Source organism: Echinops telfairi, unplaced genomic scaffold, assembly GCF_000313985.2.
Source record: "Echinops telfairi isolate 266 unplaced genomic scaffold, ASM31398v2 ScPeMD7_443;HRSCAF=831, whole genome shotgun sequence".
Lineage (NCBI taxonomy): Eukaryota > Metazoa > Chordata > Mammalia > Afrosoricida > Tenrecidae > Echinops > Echinops telfairi.
Window position 1 is genome coordinate 16433299 of NW_022104341.1, and position 14380 is coordinate 16447678.

Genomic DNA, 14380 nt, shown 5'->3' on the forward strand with positions numbered 1-14380 from the left:
CACTTTCTGTTATCGACCGCACCATTTAACACGTGCAAATAATCAATATTATAAATGTAAGTTTTAGAAAGGAAACCTCCAAAATATTAGCAACAGTGTATAAATGTTGCATGAGAAAATGCTAAGTTCTACAAAAAAGTACCAAAGCTTATCTATTTATTAAATGATAGCGATTATTCTCCAAAAGGAGCCCTGGTGGGATAGTCCTTACAGGTTGGGCTGTGCCTCTCAAAGTCAGCAGTTCAATCCCACCAGCCACTCTGTGGGAGGAAGACGGGGCTTCTCCTCCCATAAAGAGCGGCAGTCTCAGAAGCACAGGGGCGGTTCTGCCCTTTCCAGTGGGGTCGCCGGGAGTCAGCATCGGCCGGAGGAAGCTTGGTTTGGGGTTCATTGCTTTCCAGGCACTGTTTCAAGGACAGAGAAAAACCTCCTCTTAAGACCCCACAGTCTCATGAATATGGGAATAGCACTCACTATGCAACAAAGGTCTCGTGCTTCTTGATACCTCCCCCCCCACCCCAAAAGGAGCCCTGGCGGCATAGTCGTTACACATTTGACTACAAGGTCGAAACCACCAAAGCTCCCCGGGAGGAAGGCTGAGCTTTCTACTCCCATGAACAGTTCCAGTGCCAGAGACTCGCAGGGGCTGCTGAGAGTCAGCAGTAACGCGATGACAGGGAGGGTGATTTCTCGGCAGTACAACAAAAGCTCCCCTGAACTCAGGTTGGAAATTCACAACTCTCCTTACTTGGCTAGAGAGGCCCCTGGATCTCCCTTGGGACGTTGCTGTGTCTCATTCTGTCCTTGGCGAAAAAGAAAAAGAAGTGGGACAAACTCTTCTAGGACTGTGGTAAGTGCGACTTCACCTACCAGACACCCACCGGGGAATCAGAAAAGTGGTTCAGTGGAGAATTAGTTAACTGGTCAAAAACCAACTGCGGGTTCTGGATAATGCTGGCATCATGGTAGAGGATTCTCAGCACCATTTCTGTTGAATGCTTGCCTTCAGAACAGCTGGGACAGAGCTTATGGAATTGTTTGGGTTGTGCTTTTGTTTTATCCTTCAGTTATGAGGCTTATGAGGGGCCTTCAAGAAGTTTGTGGAATTTTTTCATTATCTTTTCATTTAATGTTCCCAAGAGCTTTTTGAAACCTCCTGGTATTACCGGACATGAGGAACTATAATCGAGTTTCAGGAACTCTCAGGATCCAGCTCTTCAGGCAGGATGACCGTCATTCTTCTGTGCCCACAGGCACACCTCTCTCTGGCCCTGCCCCTCAGGGACTCTTTGGCTTCTGCTCTACCGTGAACAAATGTTATAAAGTTCTTTCAGCTCTGCTGATAGTGCCCCTACGGTCGCCATTCCACCAGCGAGGGTCCTGCCTGAAGGCACTGATCGTTCTTGCTTCCTGGCCTGAGAAGCTTACCACTTTGTTTCATGCCACTCTCTGGTGTCGGCTGCTCCTGCTACTCTGCCATTTCTTCTCCCCCTCTCATCATCTCTGATGTCACATCTCTCTGTAGCCTGGATCTAGGAGATTCAGGATCGGGAACTTAGGCTACACCCGACTCCTGACTCTTTTTTTCCTTTCTTTTGTGGCCCCCTATGTGCTCCACCAAATTCATGGATATATTTACAGTATACAGCGAACCCTCGTTTATCGCGGTTAATCGGTTCTAGACCCTACCGTGATAAATGAAATTCCGTGAAGTAGGATTCCTTATTTGTAAATCAAATATTTTCATAGTTAGAGCATAGAGGACATGAAAAAACACCCTTTAGTCACCATTACACTCGTATTACCCAATTTATTAAACGAAAAAGGGAAAATACAGTAAAACATTTTGGACGTTACAATTATCATTTATTATTTATTATATTATTTATGGCACCAAGCGTGTACAGTATGAGCCAATCAGTGGCAGTAATGACAGAACATGCGCTGTTACGCAAAAACCGCGATAGAGTGAAGCCGCGGAAGTCGAAGCGCGAAGTGGCGAGGGTTCACTGTATTTACAGATTATTACATGGACATGTATAAACTGACTCTGCCAACCCTCCATACACTGTTGTTGTGAGATGCCATCGGGTCAGTTCTGACTCACAGCAACCTGGTACACAACAGAGTGAACACTGCCCAGTCTGACACCCTCCCCCCACCCCATCCCTGGCTCTAATACTTGAGCCCATTGCTGGAACTACTGCATGAATCCATTTTGTCACGGCCCTGCTTCTCTTTCACTGCCCTTCGACTGTCCCAAGCACGGTGTCCTTCTGGAGGGGCTCTCTGGACAACATGTTCAAAGCGCATGACATGAAGTCTTCCCTAAGGAGCATTCTGGCTTTACTGATTCGAAGACACATTTGTTCGTTCTCCTGGAATTCCATGGCACTTTCGACATTCTTCTCCAGGCCATAATTCAAATCTATCAGTTCTTCTCCAGTCTTCCTTATTCAGTGTCCAACTTTAACATGCACCTGAGGCAGTTGAAAATACCATGACGTGGGTGGGGCGCACCTTAGTTCTCAAAGTAATATCCTTGCTTTTCAACGTTCTAAAGACATCTCGAGCAGCAGATTTCCCCATTGCAATGTGTCCTTTGATCTCCCGATTGATGATTCTAGGAGCATTAATTATGGACTCAAGCAAGACAGATCCTTGACCACTTCAGTCTTCTCCCCCTTATCCTGTTGCCTATTGGTCTAGTTGTGAGGATTTGTAATCCATGCCTAAGGCTGCAATCCATGATCTTCATAAGCAAGTGCTTCAAATCCTCCTCATCTTCAGCAAGCAAGGTTGTGTCATCTATAGATCTCAGGTTACTAATAAGCCTTCCTCCAATCTTGATACTGCATTCTTCTTCAGATAATCCTGTTTCTTGGATTATTTGCTCAGCATACAGATTGAATAAATACGGTGAGAGGATACAACCCTGATGCACACCTTTTCTAATTTTAAGCCTTACAGTATTCCTTTATTCTGTGTTCATCACCCCCTATGTTCAAGTTCTGCATGGGCACAATGAGGGTTACAGAATTCCCATTCTTCTCAAGGCTATCCGTAGTATGCTATGCTCCACTCAGTCAAATGCCTTGGCATAGTCAATAAAGCACAAATAAACACCTTTCAGGTATTCTCTGCTTTCAGCCAAGATCCTTCAGAAATCAATGATGAAATCCCATATTCTATGTCTTCTAAATCCAGCCTGAACCTCTGACAGCTTCCCGTCAATGTATTGTTGCAATTGTCATTAGATGACCCTCAGCAACATTTTCTTTGCATGCAATATTAGCGATATTGTTCTATAATCTTTTAGCTCTATGTTGGATCCCCTTTTTATAATGGGTACAAATATGGATCTCTTCCAGTAAGTTAGCCCAATTACTTGTATTCCAAATTGGAACATTTCAGTTGGTATTCCATCAATTCCTGTAGCCTTGTCTTTGGCCAATGCTTTCAATAAGCATTGAACTTCTTCCTTCAGCACCATTGGTTCTCGCTCATATGCTCCTTCATGAAATGGTAGCGTGTGGACCAGTTCTTTTTGTTTCAGTGACTGTGCATTATTTTAATCTTTTAGTGCTTCCTGCATCATTCAATAATTTACCCAGAGACTCTTTCAAGATTGCAACCCCAGCCTTGAGTTCTTTCAGCGGGAGATTTGCTGAGTGTGTTCTTCCCTTTGGTTTTCTAACTCAAGGTCTTTTCACATTTAATTGCAATATTTTACTTTGTCTTTTTGAACTACCCTTTGAAGTTTTCTGTTCAGCTCTTTTATTTCATAATTTCTTTAATGTGCCTGTTACTCGACAATTAAGAGCAAGTTTCAGTCTCCTCTGACGTTCCTACTCATCTTTTCTTTCCTTCCTGTCTTTTTAATGACCTTGTGCTTTCTTCATGTATGATCTTCTTAATGTGCTCCCACCGCTCATCAGGTCTTCTGTCATTTGCATTAATGCATCAACTCTGTTCTTGAAATGTTCATGAAATTCGGTTAGGCTAGATTCAAGGTTGTAATTTGGCTCTTGTGGGCTTTGTTTTAATTTTCTACAGCCTTAATCTGAAGTTACACATGAGCAATTGATGGTCTGTTCCATAGTCAACCCCTGGCCTGGTTTTAGCTCTTAGTATTGAGTTTCTTCATTATCTCTTCCTACAGATGTAGCCAGTATTTGATTCCATGTATTCTATCTGGAGAAGTCCACATGTCCTTTTGCGTTGTTGAAAAACAGGTGGTTGCCATGAAGAAGTCCACCATGAGATCTCCGGCATCAGTAGATGGATTCACTTTTAGATGAGAAGTCCTGTTTCATCGGTGTATGTGTCTGTTGTTATACCAGTACTGGTATGTGTCATGGTTTTGAGATTGGAAGTATGAGGCCTTTCCCCTCCTCACCCCCCTTTTCTTTGCTTATCCCGGGTCTTTTTCCTTTCCATATAAAGTTGGTAATAATTTTTCTATCTCTTTAAAAAAATCATGTTAGAATCCAAGTCAGAATTGCATTCTATCTGTAGATCCCTGGGGGGTGGGGGGAGGGAGTAATAATGGCATTTGTACTGGTGTAACAACATAGACACAAAGACCAATGAGACTTGATTGTGAATCCAAACCTAAATTCATCTACCAATAAGCAGCTGATCTTCAACAAAGGACTGAAATTAGTTAAATGAGAGGAGACAGTCTCACATTTTCACAATGTTAAGTCTTCTCATCCAAAGGATGATGGAGTTTTAAGATGTTTCTCTGAGACACAAAAATAAGTGACCAAAAGGTCTCAAAATAGCATCATTAAGATGAACTTACGGTTAACAGTTCCAACTCTGAATTTGGATATTATTCAAGGTTGTTATATTGGAGAAATGCCTAATTAATTTGGAGTTAGCAAAATGTGTTTTGAATTCCCTTGAATCTTTCAATCAGATTGGGCTGACTCTACCCTCTTCTGTGCCCTCACTACAGCTACTGCATGACTGTTGCAAAACACCTGTAATATTTACCTGTTAACTTTTCACTTGCAAGCGCAGGAGGTTTCCTTTTTCCTTTTGTCCTTCTGAGAATATAGGCTAGCTAATGCACCATTAAAATATGCCAAAGAGGTGAAACCTTAAGGTTAACAGGTTGGGATTAAATTGTCTAGATGAAGTGTTACACCATTTTGCCTGCAAACTAATTCAGTTGAACATTCTTATCAGTGCCATAGAGGACATGATTATCTAATTTATTATAATGCAAGACTGGGAGAGATAGCCAATTTTAGAGATGACCAAACCAAGATACAGGAATATTTCAAAAGGATATAGTCCAGCAAATGAAGGGAAAGTTAAAGGGAATTCATTCAAAGGAGCATTTAAATACTAACCATCAAATGTTTGAGTACGGGATGCAGAAGATTCTGCAGTACTACACAAGAAGATGCTCTCAGAGTTTCAGTTGACCATAAGTGAGCTTGCACTGACATCCATGAGCAATCAAAGAGCTCTTATAAGCTCACTTTGCACTCATAGTAATTCAACCTTCTAATTACCTGATAAGGAGCCCTAGTGGCATAGTGGATTATGCATTGGGCTGCTAATTACAAGATCAGCAGTTCAAAATATTGGAAGAAGAATGAGGCTTTCTACTCCCTTAAAGATATACAGTCCTGGAAACTCACAGCAGCAGATCTTCTCTGGCCTATAGAGTCGCTATAGGTTAGACTTGGACTCTGTAGCAATGAGTTTGTGTTTGCTTTTTTAATCACCCGATGTCATGGTCTTTGATCAGTAGGCAGTCAACAAACCATACTGAGAGCAGGATGTCTGATTCCAGTTGCCATTCCCTAAAGGAACGGAGCCTTGGTGGTATCGTGTTTAAGTGTTGGGCTGAGATCTGCATGGTCAAAGCCATCAGCAGTTCTGTTGGGAGAAAAACTGGGCTTTCTACTCGTGTAAACAATTACAGTCCCAGAAGCCCACAGGGAGTTGCTATGAGTCAAACTCGATGGCAGTGAGTTTCCTTTAAGGAAAGACTGAGCAAAAAAAAAAGAAAGGAAAGGAAAGAAAGGATGCCCAGAGGAAAGTGATAAGAACAGTAGATGACTCCAAAATCCCTGACCTAGTAAGGACTTATGAAGGAGCAGGATATGTTCTATCTGGAGAAGGAACGCCTATGAGGCAAAGTGGTAACTGAATGACTTACCAGTCTAAGAGTCTAAGAGTAACACACCCAGGTATATGGACACCGGATTATTAGTTCTCTAAAGACAACACTGTGCCTGTCCTCTTCGCCATTCGGTCTTCATCATTTACCACAGTGGCCAGTGGATAATAATAAATACTTGTTGGATGGATAAATTAAAAGAATTTGAAAGAGACCCTGACTCAGAGACCAACAGAACAGAATTGAAGTCCAACCTAGGAATTGTGAAAATTTGCCCAACTATCCATAGCCTCTCTGAACCTGTTCACAAAAGTATAAAATGGGATAGCAGTGCCATTTCAAGTGATTCACCAGATCTTTACGAATATCAACCCCAAAATGATCATGAATGAGAAATCTCTAAGTAGTAAAAATGCTACAAAAACACATGTCATAATATTGTTGCTGTTGGGTGCTCTTGAGTGGATTCCAACTCAAGGCCACCCCTGTGACAGAATCGAACTACCCCATAGGGGTTTCGTTGTTGTGATCTCTGCAGAAGTAGTCTACAGGATTTCCTCTCACAAGCCTGCTGGGTGGGTGTGTTCCAGCTGCCAGTCTTTATAGTTTGAAACCCATTGTTTAGCTGTGCCACCAGGACTCTGTGATAAATAAAAGAACCACATGAAGTTCATTTTAAAGAAGAATTTTCTAGCTATTTAATCTGTTCCTATGTGGAATCATTTGTGTATTTGACAGCTCCTAAGCCCTGAACGTGTCCAAGCAAAAGTTGGATGATAACTTGGAGAAGTGTGGTAGAAGTCAAGGTTTGTTTTATATGAGATTCAAACTGGATGACCCCTAAAGGGCCAACCGTGCCCCTCCCCTCCCCAGCTAGGGTTCTGTTATTATGGACGGTGATATGATTCCTTTCTAGCCTAACAACAATTCTCTCACTGACAATATAAAAGTTCTGAGAATTTCCTGACGTAGTGTAGTTGGGCATCAGCACACGTCAGATATACTTGCAGTTTCAAATCTTCCAGGACTACCCGGAGTCAAACTCAGTCAGCAACCTTTTGACTACGATGACCTGCCACATCAGAGGGAAGTGACATTTGTAGCAGCAAAAGTGGTTCCTTATCGCAGTGATTCTTAGTGATGCAAGAAGAGAAAAACAATGCTGTGTGGAAAACGTATCAGGACAAAGTGGGGAAAGTGAGAAACCTTTTCAGTATATTCTGCAGTTCAACTCCTCTACTGTGTTGAGAATCACTGTTCTAGATGGGCCCAAAGTATCTGCCTCTATGGCACAGTTTGGTTTTATGTTCCCAAGCAGGAGCCCAAGGGGATATGTAGTTCAGGGCTGGGGCAACTACTTGAAGAAAACATCAAAGACAGAGATAAAATCTGTTTTCCTGTTCCATTCTCCTCAGCGTATGTCTTTCACTTTCACAATCCCAAAATGGCTGCTCTGCCTCAGGGCACGGCACTTTCATTGCAAGCAAGAAAGAGGGATGCTTTTATGAGATATGGATGAAGGACCAATAATACTGTTAAAAAAGAAAGAGAGGGAAAGATGAAGAGAAAGAGATCAGACCCAGTGCATTCCTTGTGAAACCCTCGGTGAGACTTCTTATTGGAAAGAGGGATCTCAAATATTTTAGCTGAATATACTATTGCCCCAAATAGACCAAGATTCTGTTAAACACAAAAAGCAAAGAATGGGCTTCCTGTAGGCCAGTAACAGTGTCTGTCATCATTTCCTAAACATTATGTTTATGGAGAAACTTCTATCTGGAAGACATCATTTAACCCTCAGAATATGTGGATGAAAGCATACATGAAGTTTCTATATCAGAGTGAAGAACAATAAACTCTCAGTAAACCCTTTCACACAATTAAACTTGTGACCCAGAAGAGTCACAAAATTAATGATCTTTTATTAATAACACTTTGTATTTATTTAACTTCATAGTGTTGACTGGACATTCAGTTACTTGAGCAAGCTCACATAGATAATAAGAAGTAGCAATTGGATCTTAAACCAGCTCATTTTTACTCCCAGGTCACTACTTGTGGCCTTACATCAACTTACCTCAATATTTGTTGAAAGGATGCGTTTTTAGTTCAAGCATTGATGTTGACACTGAGACACAGAGGCTCATGTGGTCTGATTCCAATCAGCTACTATAAATATGACAGGTGACCCAAGCAACAACTTTCATCTTGCTCAAGTTGATGACTATCAGCTTCTCAGTAGCACCTCTAGGGCCATTTTGGAATTTGACATAGTGAGGAGACTTGTGTTGAGCATTTGGAATCTGCTGCAAGACTTGTCTAAGAAGGAAAGGAGTGAGCAGACAGGTTCACCCTTCAGAGCTAGATTAAAATGATATGTCTAAAAAAATGTCATTTCTCTCCTTGTTGAAGCTCAGAAGTAATCCATGAGCACCCAAACACAGCACCTACACATGATCTTGTAGCTGCCAAAAGTCAGCCCCTCTGAAGTTTCCTGGGAAGCCAGCTTCCTAAGATGGTCTGCCATGCTGCCCAGCCGCTGGTGAATCCAACTCATTTCTCATTGCTCATCTAACATGAGCAAAACCCAAGAAATAAGGAGGCTATTCAGGTCTCCTCCTGTTTAAAAAACAAAAAAAGCTTGTTAAACATCTGTTTATATTTGTAAGGAAAGGATTAGTGAGGACATTTTCTTGGCTTGCAATAGATAGCATCAAATAAATAAGACAAAAGGAGAAATTATTATCCAAGAAAATCACTCGAAACCAAAATGCATTCTATCTGTTAATAAAGCACTCATGTAATTTGGGATCGATTTCATAATGTACAATAATCCAAGTTTTAAATAGAAAACGAAATTTTAAAAGGCACACACATCTTTTCCGTGCCATTTAGCTGCATCCTATCCCAAAGTACTACCCTCTGGAAATCTCTTTTTAAATATTTATGATAGGCTACATTAAAATCCCAAGTTTCATATACAGCATATAAGATTTTTAATTTTGGAACCTAGGGGAATTTTGAGAGATGTAGCTCACCATTGCACTGTGAAACTGCTTACAATCATAGCCTGCGATTGGCGGGGTCCCAGGCAGGAAGAGAAACCATTGAGCGTAAAGAAACTTGGGTTCTCTCCCATGTGTGAATAAATTATAATCTACGGCCAGTGACTTCATTTCTAGGGTCCAAGTTTCCTCAACTGTAAAGCGGAAATGAGCAGGTTAGATAGTTTATTAATTCCTTCTCTTTCATCATTAAGATTTTTAGATCAATAATGAGCATCCACAGACAAATTTGCCAAATATCTGCTATTCTGGGCATTATGACTAAAACTATACCGGCACAGGTCTACATTCCTTTTCAGGAACTCTAAGGAAATTCTGTTTCATGTCTTTAAGTCATTGCATTTGCTTTAGTTTGCTTGATTGATGATGCTTTGGGTTAGGCTCTCTGCCGCTGACCGCAGGTTCTGGTTTTTGCAGGTACTCTGTGTGTCCTAACATTTCAATTTGTCAAGGAGATTCTAAGTCTCTAGTCATGCACACGACTATTCTCATCTTCTTGGACCACAGCCCAAGTTGTTCACAAATATAAATTTTTAAAAATCAAGAATGTGCTAGATGCTGGGGATATCACGGTAACAAGATAACATCCCTGCTTTCATTGCATTTAAATTCTAATAGAAATGAAGAAACACACAGAGCAGATGGTCAGGCAGAGGGGAAGGTAAATTAGAAAGGACAGGGAGCCAAGAAAACATGAGGTCGAAGCACAAAGTGCTTGAACAAGAGTGTTCAGAGGTTGCTCCTGCTTTCACACCTATCTGTAGTCTATCCTTCTTAAGTTAGTAGCCAGTGATACAGAATGTAATAGGAAAGAAATCTCTTAAGAACTCACATATGTAAGCACTCCCTGGTTTTTCACTAGCCAGGTGTAGTTACAGCTCAAGTTTCTGTGAGTTGTAAAATGGGATTAACCAAAGTTGGGATGTTGTCAGGTGAGGATAATGGAGCTGAGGGGTGGGGGTGGTGAGGAAGAAGGGGAAGGGGTGCATGTAAGTTGAAAATGTTTACAAAGGCTTGCTTATGGAACTGGGACATTGTATTTATGGATATTTAAGGATAGCAAGACAGAGCAAAGGAACTTAGTAGACAGGGTAGTAAAGCAAATAAATTAGAAATGAAATAAGGGGGTAGTGGTCAGAAAGCGAGCCTCCTGAGATAAAAATTCCAGAGTTAAAGATAACATTGATGAAGAAATTATCTAAGGAATGGCCTTGACTAGAGATGATTAAAACTGGATGGGGCAATTACAATTGGAAGCAGAGGTAAAGAAATTCTGAAGCCATATGTGTGATGATACAAGTAATGGGGGGGCGGGGATCAGGAGTAATAATGATGAAGAGAATACACTAGGTGCTAAAATCACTAATGAACCAAGTGGGATTATCAAAAGGTGATAGACTTTGGGTAGCAGTGGGGAAGAGAACTCTTTGGGAAGTGGCACTATGGCATGCGGGGTTGTCATCTGAGAGGACACCAGTGTCATCAACCAAGCTGAGATCCCATCAGAATAAAAAGATGAAGCAGAGGCTTAGTGAAGGGGTGGAGAACATCCAGGATTTTGTTGATAGCTGCTCTTTCATTCTAAAGAGCCAAGTGGAGGGCTTGAAAGGCTCAGAATCAGCTCAGAGGAGAGAATGGACAGACATCGATGACGAACCTGAATGAGGGGACTTGTCAAGAAGGATGTCAGGAAAGAAGAGATGGTCTTTCTGGGCATGGTCTGAGATGGACCCAATTATTGCCATCTTTCTAGTGGCATCTGTGGATGCCACTTGCATTGGCAAAAGAGGCAAATCAGAGCAGTCTTTCCAGGAGCCTCTGGGCGCTTTGGCGGCACAGTGGTGTGAAGGAGGGTGCTATTATCAAGAAGAGTCGAAACTCAGTAGCCTCCCTTAAATCCTGTAACTGAATCTTTACTACTCTTGAACCTCTTTCAAGAGATAGCAGGAAAGCCTTATAAGAGTATCAACAAATATTAATTATATATGTTCTATGCTCTGACAAACTAAAACATCCCAATGAATCTTGTCATCTCTTCCAATTTGAACATTGGTCAAAGATTAGCTGAATTATAGAAAGCGATCATTTTAAAATGAATATGAATATGAAGTGCTTTATAGATTTTAAAATGTTTTAGGATATTTTATTCAGTGTGGATCTCTTAACAATCTCGGGAAGTGTGCAGGGTGAGTATTCTTATTCTTCACTAGAAGAAGGAGGAAACTGAGGGTCAGAGAGGTTAACTGATTTTCTCAAAGGCAAACAGCTAAGTTACTAGGAGAACTAAGACCCAAAGCCAAACGTCCTGACTTCCCATACAGTGCTCTTTCCACCCTAGCACTCTGCCCACTTCCAGAGCAGTCTCAATTCAGCCCCACCCAGACTTTTTTGGTCTCCTTTCTTCATTAGCTGTCGAAGAAAGCCTTGTAGATAACCTTTTCCCCTGTGAGCTCTCAAAAATAAGTTATCTATTTCCAAATCAAACTCAGTGTCATGGCTCATTTAAGGAAGCATACTACAGAAGGTAATGTGAAGTAAATCACCTGAATTAAAATTTTCCCTGCTTTCCAGCTCCATTTATTTTTGTTGGCCCAGAAGACCACATTGGAATTTCCAAGACTTTCATATAAATAATTACACAAGCTTGCTTGTGATTTCCACATTATAGCTAAAATGAAATTTAAGGAGAATATCCTGTTTTTGACATCGTTTTGCCAGGATAAATAGGGTAAATGCTAAATGATTAAAATATTAAAAAAGAAACACGTAACACAAATATTTCATCATACTTCAAGAGATTATAAATATTTTCTAAAAATTCCCTAGGCAGCCTTTTAAGAATCCCAAGGAGTGATAATAAGTAAATAACTGGGGAGAGCTGCAGACTGAAAATGAAGGTGGGTATCTGGAGATTGAAGCATTTCTCTATTTGAGAGACTGACTTGCCGCCACGGAGCCAATTCTATCGCAGAGCCCACCTTGAGGACAGAGTAGAAGTACCCTGGTGGGTTTCTGAGACTGACCCCTCAGTGAGAGGGCACTTGATTCTCCTCTCCTTCCCAGGGCAGCAACTTTTGCCTCCAATGACAATGACTCTCTCAAACCAGCAGGCACGACCCAGCCTGATATTCTCCATATTTCTCGGATTTCTGTAGCAGAGACGATAGAGCCGGACACATTTTGTCTTCTCCTCAGAGCTGCGTTTCAAGGAATTACTACAGCAACCTTTCTTTTCCGTCTTTCAAGCTGGACAAAATGTCAAAGACTTGTGCAGTCCCATTCATCTCTAAAGCAGTAAATCCAGGAAGACCACTTCAAAGGTCCAGGAGATAAAAGTCCTGAGGTCATACACGGGATTTTAATGTTGGAACAGGTCTGAAAAACCCCGCCCTCATGGTTCGGAGCCAGAGTGGTGATCAGGTATGAGCACTAGCAACAAGAATTTAGCTTGAGTAACAGTGTGCCAAACACACTGCTATCAGGTTGATTCCTACTCACATCAACCCTATGGAGGGTTTCTGAGACGGCAAATCTTTATGGGGACAGAGAGCCTCAGCTTTCTCCCTAAGAGCAGCTGTTAGGTTTGAACTGCCAACCTCGCAATTAGCTGTCCAGCCCTTACCCAAGAACACTATCAGCACTGCTTAATTTACAATGAGCTACCACCTGGAAAGTATTTACTTTAAAAATAAATTAGATTCAAAATATAGTCTTGGTGATAGAAATAAAGCTGAAGATGATGTGACTGAATTTTGCCAGGGCAATGACTAATTTTAATATAGGAGTTTGAGCTGAAAAATGAATGAATAAATAAAAATTAGATTAGATTCCAGGTAATTCCCACAGCAAGGGTGTCATGCTTGGCAATTTCCATGCTGAGCGCTTTCTTAACTCTATATCAAGAGGTGGCATTGTGGCCAGCTTGCAGGTCATTGTTCATAACCCTCAGTCTATCTTATCTAGGACACCAAAAGAGAAGCACCACCCTGTTCATTGTGACGTTGCTATGGTTGTTAGCTGCTCTTCAGCCAGGTCCTGACTCCTGGTGACTCCCTGCACAATAGTAGGAAAAGCTGCTCAGTCCTCTGCCACCTCCATGATCCATCGAACTATGTGTACTCCATGGGGATTTCATTAGCCCATTTTAAAAAGTAGATTGCCAGCTCTTTCATTGTAGTCGGTCATAATGTGGAAGCACCACTGAAACCCGTTCAGCACCATAGCAACACACAATCCACCACTGACAGACAGGAGGGATGGCTGTGCATGAGCTGCATTGGCTGAGAACTGAACTTGCATCTCTCACCTGGAAGGCAATCGTTCTACCACTGAATCATCAATGCCATCCATGCTAATGATGACAGTTGTAGTTAGAAGGGGAGGGGAGGGGGAGGACCTACAAGGATATTTTTTTATAACCCTGATATTGTTTATAGGTTTCACCCCAAGCCTGCTCTGTAAACTTGAAGCCCACCTAGCTTATACTGTTATGGAGAAAAGGGGCTTCTGATTAAGCTCAACTCCACTGTCAATGGCTATCAATCGTCACGGAAGCCAATTGACATCCTTCTGTGGATGCTGGCGAGTGTGACCCCACCCCCTATCTTTCGATTAGCAGTTGCGCTCTTTCAGCAAGGGACACGAGTGGGTGACCCCACAAGGAAAATAAGCACAGGCTTACTTCTGCTTACTTACTGATTGGTAGTGAACAATTTCATGTGGGTTTCACCCATACCTGGTGAAAAACATGTGAAGCTGCTCACAATACAGATTAGTAAGGAAGCAGTAGTAAACCCATGCTTACCTTACTTCTGGGGTACTGTTACCATGATGCCACCAGGGCTGTGTAAAGTACATTTGGCTGGAAAAGTATTGAGTTAATAAGTTTTAGACCATAGGTCTGGCACCTGGTTGTGCTCTCTGCTGAAAACTAGAGCTGCGTTACAGAGTGTGGATCTGGAGGCATGGACAAGGATTTGGCGGCAGGATGCTCTGGGCTTTCACTGGCCTGGGCAAATGGCACGATCTTGTCCAGTTCAAAAATATTAGGCTATTAAACCTCCCCAAACCAAACTCAATGCCACTGAGTCAATTCCAACGTATAGCAGCCCTGCTGTTGCTGTGAGGCGCCATTGAGTGGGTTCTGCCCCACAGCGACGCTGGGCGCAGCAGA